The following is a 12,229-nucleotide window of genomic DNA, read 5'->3' as shown; positions in this document are numbered from 1 at the left end:
AGAGCTCAGTGGTCCCAGTCTGATTTGTTGGATCTGATCCAATTTGCTCACCATCACAAAAGCAGCTGACACTTCATTGGCTCTTCATTCAAAGTCTGGATAGTGAAGATGCATACATCAGGATGTTCTCCGTTGATTACAGCTCTGCATTCAATACTATCATCCGCTCAAAACTAGTCAATAAACTGCAAGACCTAGGCCTCAACACCTTCTTCTGCAACTGCATCCTCAATTTTCTCACTTCGAATTGGCAACATCACTTCCACAATCACCATCAGCACAAGTGCACCACAAGGCTGTGCTTAGTCCCCTTCTCTACTCGCTTTGTAGTTATGACCATGAGGCTAAGCACAGCTCCAATGCCATACTTGTGTTTTCTGACACCACCACTGTTGTTGGTCAAATCAAAGGTGGTGACAAATCAGCATGTAGGAGGGAGATTGAAAATCTGGCTGAATGGTGCCACAACCACAAACTCTCACTCAATGTCAGAAAAACCAAAGGACAGATTATTGAGTACAGGAGGAGGAAACAAGAGTCCATGAGCCAGTCCTCATCAGGAATCAGAGGTGGAGAGGGTCCAAAACTTTAAATTCCTTGCTGTTATCATTTCAGAGGATCTGTCGTGGGTCCAGCATGTAAGTGCGATTACAAAGAAGGCACTTTCTTAGAAGTTTGTGAAGATTCGGCATGTCGTCAAAAACTTTGACAGACTTCTATAGAAGTGCGGTAGAGGGTATGCTGACCAGTTGTATCATGGCCTGGTATGGAAACAGCAATGACTTTGAACAGAAAAGCCTGCAAAACGTACTGGATACAGCCCAGTTGAACCCTCCCCACCAATGAGCACATCTACAAGGAGCACTGTTGCTGGAAATTAGCATTCATTATCAAAAACTCCCACCACTCAGGCCATAGTCTCCTCTCACTGTTGCTGTCAGGAACGAGGTACAGGAGTCTCAGGATCCATACCACCAGGCTCAGAAACTTTTATTCCCCCTCAACCATCAGGCTCTTTAACCAGAGGGTTCACTCGACTTCACTCGTCCCAAAACTGAACTGATTCCCATTCTATGGACTCAATTTAGAGAACTCTTCAACTCATGTTCTCAATATTTATTTATTTATTTATTTATTATTATTATTATTATTATTGTCTATACTTGCACAGTTTGTTGTGTTTTGCACTTTAGTTGTTTGCCTGTCTTTGTTGTGTGGGTGTGTTTTCATTAATTCTATTGTGTTTCTTTGAATTTACTGTGAATGCTGCAAGAAAATGAATCTCTGGGCAGCATATGGTGAGAGATATGCACTGAAGAATAAACTGACTTTGAACTTTTGAGCTTTGAACTTTGAGTATTTTGTTTAGTCAATAACATTACCAGAAAGGAAAGAAATCCTGCACACAAATACTTCAGACTCTTGCAAAGGGTTTCCTGCTCATTTCAGTGGGTTATACCATGATCTGAAAATTCTCTCTATAATTCCTGTTTAAAACTGGAGCTGAAGGACAATGGAAGATAAATATGCAGTGCCATGAAATAAATGAGAACACAATGTAACAATGAGATTGCAAGAGCACTGAAGCTGAAGAACTGTGTAAATAAATTACTTTAGATTAAGCTGAATTCACATTTCCTGCATCTGTACTTTCATATATCATATATACATGATATACTTAAATGAAGAGCAGATTGTTGACATATGGAAGGGGTAGATGAGTGCTTGACTTGACCACAGTCAGTACGGATCAGAAATAACATCTACTACTCACTGAAAATCAACACCAGCACACCTCAAGAACGCTTTCTTAGCTCGCTGCTCTACTCTCTGTGCGGCTAGGCACAGCACAAACATCATCTATAAATTTACCAATGACGCAAATGCTATCAAAAAGATCTCAGAAGGTGACAAGGAGTCTCACAGGAATGAGATGAATCAACTGGTTGAATAGTGTTGCTACTAAAACCTAGCATTCATCGTCAGTAAGACCGAGGAGTTGATTGTGGACTTCAAAAAGGAGAAGTTGAAGGGAACACACACCAGTCATCACAGTGGAAAGGGTGAGCAATTTCTATTTCCTAGGTGTCAATATCTCTGAAGATCTGTCCTAGGTCCAACCTATTGATGCATGGCAATGGTTATACTTCATTAAGGGTCTGAGGAGATTTGGTATGTCACCAAAGAATCTAGCAAATTTCTCCAGATGTACCATGGGTAACATTCTAACTGGTGGCATCACCATCTGGTTTGGAGGGGTTGCTGCACAGGATTGGAAAAAGCTGCAGGAAGTTCAAGTTCAGCCTCCCCGCCATCCAGGACATCTTTAAAAGGTGATGCCTTAAAAAGGTGGCACCGATTATTAAGGACCCCGCTGCCCAGGACATGCTTTTTTTTCATTGCTCCCATCAGAGAGGAAGTATAGGATCCTGCTTTGGAGTGGATCGTCAATGCTCTAGGGACAGCTTCTTCCCCTCTACCATCAAATTTATGAATGGACAGTAAATGGATGAACTCCACCTGATTATTTTTGCTTTTGTTTTCCACTACCTATTTACCTTTTTTAACATATATGTTTCTTGTTATAATTTATAGTATGTTTTATGTATTGCACTGTACTGCTTCTGCCAAACAACAAATTTCACAACATATGCTAGTGATAATAAACTTAATTCTAATTTGGTATTTGCCCCAATCTAGAGGAACTGGCAGCTTGATCAGTAACTTTAAATTCCTGAGCAGTAACATATTGGATGAGCTTTCTTTGGCCCAGCACACAGAAGGTGCAACAGCATCTTTAGTTTCTTAAGAGGTTAAGGAGATTTGGCTTGTTATCAAACAAACTTCAACGAATGTGCTGTTGAAAATATCCTGACCGGTTGCATCATTTTCTGGTATGGCAATTCAAAGGCACCGAAATGCAAGAGGCTGCAAAGAGCAGTGGACTCTGTCCAATACATCACAGACACATACCTTGCCACAACAAAGCAAAACCATCATCAAAGATCCCCCACCATCCAAGCCATGCTGCCTTCTTGCACCTACCATTGGGCAGCTGGTACAGAAGTCTGAAATATCACACCATCAGATTCAGGAACAGCTACTTGAATTCAACCATTTGGTTCTTGAACCAACCTGCACAGACCTAACCACTACCTTAGTACAGAAACACGATGTCCACTTCGACCACTCTGCACTAAAACAAACAATTTTCTGTTCTAGTTGCATTCTTCATTGTAACAATTGTGAACAATTTATGTTTAATTGATATTTTCTTGTAAATAGTGCTAATAGGATGCAATGTGCCTGTAATACTGCTGCAAATAAGTATTTTTGCCCCTGTGGATACATTATAAAATGTTAAGAATCATGATAGAATATTCAGTGAAATATCTTATGAATTATATTAAACTAATTTTGGCTCAAAGAAGATAACTAACAGCAGATGAAGCAAAAAGAATTGCCCACTTTACATCCTCTCATAACAGTATTTTTGTTTTTGACTAAGAAAATGTGCGTGTCACACTTAAAGCTGCGTAGCAAGCTGGCTTTATGTTCCAAAACTGGTCACAAATCGATATGAAAAACTTATCAGTCATCATGAATCATTGACACAAAAGACTACAGAAACTGGAATCTGGAGCCATGAACAATCTGCTGGAGTTCTGGTCTGTGGAAAGAATGTTCCGATGTAGGGTCATTGACCCAACTTTAAATCTTTTTCTGCTGCCTGATTTATTAACTGTCACCAGCATTTCCTACACATACATTCAGTAAACACTTAATTATGTACACCTGTAGATGCTTGTTAATGCAAATATTTAATGAGCCAATCATGTAGCAGCAACTCAATGCGTAAAAGCATGCAGATTTGGTTAAGGGGATCATTTGTTGTTCAGGTCAAACATCAGAAGAAATGTGATCTGAGTGACTTTGACTGTGGAATGATTGTTGGTGCCAGGTAGGGAGCTATGAGTATCTCAGAAACTGAAGATTTCATGGGATTTTCATGCACAACTGTTTCTAAAGTTTATAAAGAATGGTTAACCAGCATTACTGCAGAATAACTGCTGGTGCCAGACGGGATGGTTTGAATATCTACCCTTTCATATTCTTGTCCTCTCCAAATGAATGCTAACATTGCCCTTGTCTTCCTTACCACTGACTCAACATGCAGGTTAGCCTTTAGGGAATCCAGCACAAGGACTCCCAAATCCTTTTGCACTTCTGATTTTTGGATTTTCTCCCCATTTACAAAATAGCCTATGCTTTTATTCCTTCTATCAAAATGCTTGATCAAACATTTCCCTACACTTCATTCCAACTGCCACTTTTTTACCCATTCTCCCAATCGGTCCAAGTCCATCTGCAAACTCCCTATTTTCTCAACACTACCTGCTACTCCACCCATCTTTGTATTAAATGCAAACTTGGCCAGAAAGCCATCAATTCCATCATCCAAATCATTGACATGGAACTGAAAAGAAGCTCTCCCAATATCGACCCCTGTGGAACACCACATGTCACTGGCAGCCAACCAGAAAAGGCCCCTTTATTCCCACTCTTTGCCTCCTGCCAATCAGCCAATCTTCTCTCTATCCAGATATCTTTCCTGTAATACATGAGTACTTACCTTGTTAAGCAGTCTCATTAACGGATGCTTGTCAAAGGCCTTTGAAAATCCAAGTAAGCAACATCCACTGACACTTCTTTATATATCTTGCCTGTTTTTTCCTTAAAGAATTCCAATAGATTTGTCAGGCACGATCTCCCCTTAAGGAAACCATGCTGACTTTGGCCTATTTTATCATGTGCCTCCATGTACCCTGAAACCTCATCCTTAATAATCCACATCTTCCTGACCATTGATGTCAGGATAATTGCCTATAGTTTTCTTTCTTCTGCCTCCATCCCTCCTTAAAGAATGGAGCATATTTGTGAGTTTCCAGACCTCTGGAACCATTTGACAATCCAGTGATTCTTGAAAGATCATTACTAATGCCTCCTGGTCTCTTCAGCTACCTCGTTCAGAACCCTGATGTGTAGTCCATTCGGCTCTAGTAACTTATTTACCTTCAGACCTTCTAGCTTCTCAAGAACCTTCTCCTTAGTTATAGCAATTACACTCACCTCTGCTCCCAGGCACTCTTGTATTTCTGGCCTACAGCAAGTGCTTTCTACAATGAAGACTGATGCAAAATACTTATCAAATTTTTTCACCATTCCTTTTTTTCTCATTACTAGATCTCCAGTGTCATTTTCCAATGGTCCATTATCCACTCTCACCTCTCTTTACTCTTTATATATCGGGAAAAAAACTTTTCGTATCCCCTTTGATATTTTAGGATAGCTTACTTTCATTTTTCATCTTTGGTTGCCTTCTGTTGGTTGTAAATGCTTCCCAATCCTAGTCATAGTCATAGTCATACTTTATTGATCCCGGGGGAAATTGGTTTTCGTTACAGTTGTACCATAAATAATAAATAGTAATAAAACCATAAATAGTTAAATAGTAATATGTAAATTATGCCAGGAAATAAGTCCAGGACCAGCCTATTGGCTCAGGGTGTCTGACCCTCCAAGGGAGAAGTTGTAAAGTTTGATGGCCACAGGCAGGAATGACTTCCTATGACGCTCTGTGTTGCATATCAGTGGAATGAGTCTCTGTCTGAATGTACTCCTGTGCCCCCCCAGTACATTATGTAGTGGATGAGAGACAGTGTCCAAGATGGCATGCAACTTGGACAGCATTCTCTTTTCAGACACCACCATCAGAGAGTCCAGTTCCATCCCCACAACATCACTGGCCTTATGAATGAGTTTGTTGATTCTGTTGGTGTCTGCTACCCTCAGCCTGCTGCCCAGCACACAACAGCAAACATGATAACACTGGCCACCACCGACTTGTAGAACATCCTCAGCATCGTCTGGCAGATGTTAAACGACCTCAGTCTCCTCAGGAAATAGAGACAGCTCTGACCCTTCTTGTAGACAGCCTCAGTGTTCTTTGACCTGACCAGTTTATTGTCAATTCGTATCCCCAGGTATTTGTAATCCTCCACCATGTCCACACTGACCCACTGGATGGAAACAGGGGTCACCAGTACCTTAGCTCTCCTCAGGTCTACCACCAGCTCCTTAGTCTTCTTCACATTAAGCTGCAGATAATTCTGCTCACACCATGTGACAAAGTTTCCTACCGTAGCCCTGTACTCAGCCTCATCTCCCCTTGCTGATGCATCCAACTATGGCAGAGTCATCCGAAAACTTCTGAAGATGACAAGACTCTGTGCAGAAGTTGAAGTCTGAGGTGTAAATGGTGAAGAGAAAGGGAGGCAAGACAGTCCCCTGTGGAGCCCCAGTGCTGCTGATCACTCTGTCGGACGCACAGTGTTGCAAGCACACGTACTGTGGTCTGCCAGTCAGATAATCAAGAATCCATGACACCAGGGAAGCATCCACTTGCATCGCTGTCAGCTTCTCCCCCAGCAGAGCAGGGCGGATGGTGTTGAACGCACTGGAGAAGTCAAAAAACATCCTCTAAATTTACAGAAAATTTTAGTATATTATATGCCCTTTCTTTTGCTTTAGTGTTTTCTTTGACTTCCTTTGTCATACAGTGTTGCCTTAGAATACTTTGTATCTTTGAGATGCATCTATCCTGCATCTTCTGAATTGCCTTTGAAACTCTAGCCATTGCTGTTCTGACATCATCCCTGCTAGTGTCCCTTTCCAATCAATTTTGGTCAGCCCTCTCTAACGCTTCTGTTATTCCCTTTACTCCACTGTAATACTGATTCATTTGACTTCATCTTTTCCCTCTCAAACTGCTGGGTGAATTCCATCATATTGTGATCACTTTCTCCCAAGGGTTCCTTTACCTTAAGCTCCCTAATCAAATCTGGTTCATTATGCTACCCAGAATTGCCTTTCCCTAGTGGGTTCAATCACTAGCTGCTCTAAAAATCCATCTCATAGGTATTGAACAATTCTCTCCCATGGGATCCAGCAGCAAACTAATTTTCCCAATTACCCGTATATTGAAATCTCCCATGACTGTCGTAACATTTCCATAATTACGTGCCTTTTCTATTTCCCATTTATATTTATATCCCACATCCTGGCTACTACTCGGGGACCTGCATATACAGTACTGTGCCAAAATCTTAGGTACATCTTTAAAAAATCTGTAAAGTGAAGATGCTTTCAAAAATAATGAAATGAAAAGTTTCTAAATATCAAAAAAATACTATAGAGAGTAATAAATGGTAAAATAAATCAAATCAATACTTGGTGTGACCTTTAAAACTGCATCCATTCTCTTAGGTACACTGTCATGCAGTTTTATATAAAAAAATCAGCTACTAGGTTGTTCCAAGCATCTTGGAGAACTTGCCACAGTTCTTCTGCAGACTTTAGCTGTCTTGCTTGCTTGTGTTTCTCCAGATAATCCCAGACAGCCTCGATGATGTTGAGATCAGGGCCCTGTGGAGGCCATACCATCTGAATCCATATCAAATAAATCTAGGGTGCCTGAGATCTTTGCACAGTATTGTAACTCTCATCAGGATCTTTCTTATACCTGTAGATTCTTATTTCTACCCACAAGGTAGAGACCCCATGTCTCCTCTTTCTAAGGATTTTACTTTATTTTTTACTAACAGAGCTCCCAACCCCTCTTCTTACCTGCCTGTCCTTTCAATACAAGGCATATCCTTGGATGTTAAGCTCCCAACTATTTCAGCCACATCTCAGTGATGCCCACAACATCATACATGCCGATCTCTAATTGCACTAGAACATCATCTACCTTATTCTGTATACTGCATGGATTCAAATATAACGCCTTCCCTTCAGTATTCATTACACTTTTCAATTTGACCCCCTATTACACTTCAACTCATCCCACTGACTGCAATTCTGCCCTGTCATCTGCCTGTCTAGCCTTAGTCTCACTACACACTGCACGGGGAAGTGTACCAACTTCCCCGTCCTCAGCATTATCACTCTGTCCCCATCCCCATGCCAATCTAGGCATTCTGATTACTGTATCCTGTGTTTAAGACATGAAAATACAAAGTTTATTCCTCTACACCAGAGATGCAGGCTGCAAATTTCCTTTAGCTTTCTCCCAGCCATTTCATCAGAACCTATACATGAGCACCTTTGAATCAGATTTTAACCTTCGAGTATCAGATCCTTCAGAAACTTTTCCATGCGACAATTACCTGTTGATGATCAGTGATCATTAGATCTTCTTTCAATAGTCAGATGTAAATAATAAATTTAATGTTCAAGCACCAGACACTCAGCTGTCCTGACACTTCCTGATGGGAATACAACATCAGGACATAGAAATCCAACTCTCAACCATTGACAAATAACAAACAGGCTGCATCCAGATTAGTGTGTCTTGCCCCATAGAAAGCACCACAAAAGATTTGTAGCTTACCAGAACTAACTTCAATACAAAAAATACTTACCTGAATTCAGTTCTCTCCTTCACTCTCCATCCATCTTGTCTTTCCCTACCTTCTGCCTTACCCTGGATCCTGCCACAATATTGTAATCCAGCTTGTGTTTGAAATTCTACTTGCTTTCAACTTCTCCTGGGTAACACTGTGGGGAATTAATCATATATTGTTAAAAAAATAGAGCAGTAAACTGTCTGCCTGAAGAAGGAATTGTTGCCCCAAGTGCATTTCCTATTTGGACTATTAATCTAGGAGATGAGGAGAACTTCATGGCTTTCAATGAAAGCCAACAAACCCAGTCAACTGAAAAGAAAAATGTTTGCTCCATATTCTGCCAGTTATGTGAAAATTGCTTTGTTCCATTTTCTGGGTTTCCGGTTTAATTCAACATTGGCTGTGCATGACACCATATATCACAGTTTATGTATGTGTAGAGTTTTTCTTCCCTCAGCTGTCTGGATCATTTCCAAAGAGATTTCTTCAATTTAGGGAAATTAGCAAAGTTGAAAGCATTGCAGCCATGTTGTACTTTTTGCTGCAAAAATTCCATGAGGTTGACAAGCTTGAGGGTCTACAGAAAAAGTTCAGGATCTATCCTCCCTAGTTTATGCAAAGTTCATGAGTTTATTTTCTTTTGAATATACAGTATTCATCCAATATCTATGAAAAGAGAAACGAAATACACAGCAATTTTGAAATTTAAAAGGGGTGATTTGATTTGGGTCTTATTTTTGGAAGGAACGTGGTGTGTCTGCAATTTCCACTTTGTAGTGGCTACTCTGTTCCTGCTGGTGACAGGGTGTATGGTTTGGGAGCAGCCAAAGAAATAAGAACAATGCCTCTAGGACCTCACTGTTCTGTCAGTTAGAAAAAGAAAACTTCCATTGATTTAGTGCTGTTCATGAACTCAAGATGACCCCTGGATTTTTTAACCAATCTTATTTTTATCGTAGAAAAGTAGCAATAATGAAAGCAGGCATATGTTCACAAGTCCCCACCACTGGTAATATCTGCGTAACTTGTGAGCTGAGTGAGGATATATTTGGTCAGGATATGAGGAAGTAGACATTTGATCTTCTTTGAACTTGTGGCTTTGGATCCTTATTGCCCAACGGAGACCAGAGAAAACATGGATTTAACATCTCAAAAACAAAATGGGGCCACAGATCACAGCCCCAGTGAGACTTGTGTGTTCAACTCCCTGGGGCGAAAGCCGAACTTGTAACCATCTTATTCCCATTGCTCCCCATCAGCCTCAGTGATTGAGATGAACTTTCTAAAACGAAGTGCACAGGATCTTGGAAGCAAATAGATTCTTAAGTGAATATACCAACTGCTTTCAAATACTTCATAAAGAGAAAAGATTCTTAAATGCTCTTGACATGTTTTAGGAACTTATCATATCAAATCTACTGTGCCCTCGTCAACACCTTTAATCAAACACTTCTGACTTAGTTTTACAGAAAATCCATCTCCTCGCTGCTGCTTATTTTTAGTGTAAAGGCAGTTAATATGCTGATATTATTCTATCAAAGTGAAAGCCTCTCTTTTCCAAAAGTTGATCAAGTAGCAGTCTGCTAGCCTTCCCCACATATTTTAAGCGGCGAGGGTAATTAGGCAATGTGAGTAGGCCCCAACTAGGCGCTGCGTTGTTCACGTGAAAAGTCAGCCAGAGATTTACTTGTAGCTGTCCAACATTTATGATTATTTGCTTTCTTGGCTGCAAGGTACCAAAGAAGGAATCAATCCCATTTTTTCATATGAACAGCTTGAATAGATCTTCAGAAAAAAAGATCTTGGCAAACAGAAACCTCAATCCTTACTGTCTGGAACACAGAGTAACCCCTTTGGAGTTATAACCCATGAACTAGGGAACTATTCAAGCACTAGGCCTCTTTGTACAGACTAACCTATTGACCAAATTTATTTATTATTTAACAACAGCACCAGAAACGTGTCAAAGCACTGCACATCACAAAGAGTGATTTAGAGAAAGACATACAATTACGTAAAGAAGTTTCTCCTTTTTGGTTTTTCATAAACCTTTGGAAAGATTTAGTGCTAGAAATTGAATATAATAGCTCAAATATTGTATAATAAATTACAACTGTGGTATAATGGCTTGCATACTGGAGAGCTCTTGCTGACATTTGGCACACCAACCACCACAGCACCCGTGACACGAATCAACCAGCAAAGCTCACTTAAAGCCATCTTGATGAAATTTTACCACGCATTCCTGATTAAAGGTCATCCAAAGGACTGAGAATTTAACAATGGCTATGGCTTGTAGCTTTCTGGGGGTGGTGGTCACCTCTACATCTTTACAGTCACACAGAAGTGGTATTGTATTCAGTCATGTCAATGCTATGAAAAACCTCTCCTTTATTAACTCTGCCCTGGGACTTTTGGTGGTGGTTCTGTGGACAAAAGTCTCAATTACACTTTCTCTATTTCCCCCTCATTTCCCTTCATCTTATCACCCCTGAGATTGAACAAATGTAGAAATCCCCTGTTACTTTCCTTCCACCCCATGACCTTTTGCATCTAATGCACTATTGTTTACAATTTCCATCAACTTCTAAAATGTTCCTACCACACTTATTCCATCTTCCTTTCTCCTTTCTGCATTCCACAGTGAAATTCTCATTTTACAATTTCTTGGTCCACTTTTTCATCCTCAACCACCGCTCCCCATCCATTGCACCTTACCATACAACCAGAGGAAATGCAACATCTGTGCCTTCACCTTTTCCCTGCCTACCATCCAGGGGCCCTGAGCAATAATTCCAAATGCACTTCTTCCCATCTACTTCACTGCTTTCAGTGATCACAATGTAACCTCCCCTACACTGGAGAAATGAAACTTCAAAGTGATGATTGTTTTGCAGAGCCCTTCCATGTCGGCATTGATACAGCTCACTAACAGCTGATGTCTATCAGTAGTACAGCTCACTTCTTGTTCCCTCTCTTCTGAAATTCTTACATCGACAATAGACTCTGCACTTTGCAAACCCCTACCTTGACTACATTTTCCCCGCCCTTGAATTTCCTCTTCTTTCTGGACATGCCTGCAGTCCATCTCCCAAGCAACAAGACACCCATTCTGTTTCCATGTCCTGTTTTGAACCGTTGGGTTGCGTTGGTACGTGGGCGATATTAAATGAATGGAAGTGCTGTTTTTGTTCTATCGAAACCAATTGAACATTCCCTAACACCATAAGCTGTCACAATGACATTCACAAGGAAGCTTTACAGTTCTGTTTTTATGAACATTGTACAGCAGGATGTCTGATATTTAATCTACTGATTAAATCAGTGAACCACACTATTATCATTAGCATTACTTGTAAATCCTTAGGCAAAGCTACTTTCAGACTGCTTTGCTTTGATTGTTTTGAAAAAGAAAGAACAAAAGACAGCTTCATCATTAGACCCAAGAGTTATTCCAAAAACTTCAGTAACATTAATATGAAGTTTTAATTACATCAACTATTGCACTCGCAATACATTAAATGAATTTGACTTCAATCCTATAATCATGCTTAATAAAATGAGACTGTACAGATATCAGCCAAGGAGTTCAACAGCTGTGTTACAGTTAGTTCTCAAGATGGATAATGCATCTGTCACAGAAGAATGTATCTTAAATGTTATTTTCTTAAGGGTTTAGTAATAAAGCCATCATCTTGGTTAAATGGTAGCACTCTCAACTTTCAGTTAGAAGTCTCACGCTCAAGCCTTGTTTTACAAAA

The sequence above is a fragment of the Mobula birostris genome, chromosome 1 (assembly GCF_030028105.1).
Source record: "Mobula birostris isolate sMobBir1 chromosome 1, sMobBir1.hap1, whole genome shotgun sequence".
In the NCBI taxonomy this organism is placed as follows: domain Eukaryota; kingdom Metazoa; phylum Chordata; class Chondrichthyes; order Myliobatiformes; family Myliobatidae; genus Mobula; species Mobula birostris.
The sequence above is the reverse complement of the archived record's forward strand: the minus strand, read 5'-3'. Positions refer to the sequence as shown.